Source organism: Solanum stenotomum, unplaced genomic scaffold, assembly GCF_019186545.1.
Source record: "Solanum stenotomum isolate F172 unplaced genomic scaffold, ASM1918654v1 scaffold28496, whole genome shotgun sequence".
Taxonomy (NCBI): domain Eukaryota; kingdom Viridiplantae; phylum Streptophyta; class Magnoliopsida; order Solanales; family Solanaceae; genus Solanum; species Solanum stenotomum.
Window position 1 is genome coordinate 149,497 of NW_026030018.1, and position 1,483 is coordinate 150,979.

Below are 1,483 nucleotides of genomic sequence, written 5' to 3' on the forward strand. Positions count from 1 at the left end.
CTATAGACTCGTATCGAATTTGTCTCGACATAAAATTTAAGAAACGTAAAATGTTATGGCATAAAAATAAGTAAAACAATTTTTTTAAAATTAAATTATTATTAAAATAAGGAAAGTATGATGAGTGTCAAGGCTGTCATTTTATTTTGTAGGGTTTTTAATTTTTCTACGAATTTTCCAAGATGTAGAAAAAAGTAAATTAATTAGTATTTGGAATTTATTTTATGGGACCTTGAAAACAACTACACTTATTAAGTAGATTTTGTCGTGTATTTGCTAAGTCGCTTTCAAGTTTCAAGCATCTCTTGATTTTATTTCTAACAAATCTCCCATCAAAAGTTAAGATCATTAAAAGGTGTCTTTTCCAATCATTTTCTTGAAAAAAAAGAGAGGTTATATTTCATGATAGTTACAGCTAAAAGAGATATCCTTTACTCTATTATATGTATATCTTATTTCTTGTTGTTGACCTTTTCCTTGCAATTGCTTGTTTGCTAGTTCCTAGCTTTATACGCCAATAATCGAAAACCCTAAAGGACTCATGGAGTAATATTTATTATCATTTGAATAAAAAAATATTTTTGTTTTTTTATATTTAACTGTGATGTCTGGGTTAACTTGATATTTTTACATTTTATTTTTTTTAAACCAAATCCTCCTTGTAGTGGTGGTGGGGGTTAGCATAGTTAACTTGTTAACTAGCATGACCCCTACCAATATACTCTCTATTCCTATTTACTTATCAAATTTTGACTTGAAATATCAATTAAAAAATAATGATTGATATAATAAATTTACAATTTTACCCTTATTACTCTTTCCGTCCGATATTAATTGATCACTTTTCATTTTGGACGGTGCTTAAGAAATTATAATAGGAAGATAATTTTACTAATTCACCCCTTTAAAATCTTCTTGAAAATTTTATAAAAAATATGAACACTTTGAAAAAAAAAAGGTGATTACAAAGATAATATAGAAAATATTTAATCAATACTTTCTTGATTTAATAATGGGCGTGCAAATTCATTCATTCTATATCTTTTTAGCATGGGTGTCTTGGCAGTTAGCAGAGCAAGCGGTCTACAGTTTCTAGGGTAGTGTTGGTAGTATTAGAATCACAACAATGATAACCTGAATTATCAACTCTTGCTTAATTTGGCTATCCGTACATTTAATGACAATAGATTTTTCTTTTAGGATGTGTTTGGTATGAAGGAAAATGTTTTCCATGGAAAATGTTTTCCTAGAAAATGTTTTCTTGGAAAACAAGTTGATTTTTGACTTATTTTCTCATGTTTGGTTGGTGAGTAGAAAATATTTTCCGAAAAAGATTTTTAGTGTTTGATTTATGAATGAAAAATGTTTTTGAAAAATTTCTTTTATTTTTACTAGAGTAGAAAATAATTGTTGAAATTGAAAATATTTTTTAAAAACAAACTTAATTTTTTTTGGGGGTGGGGGCTGGTAGGGGGTGGGGGGG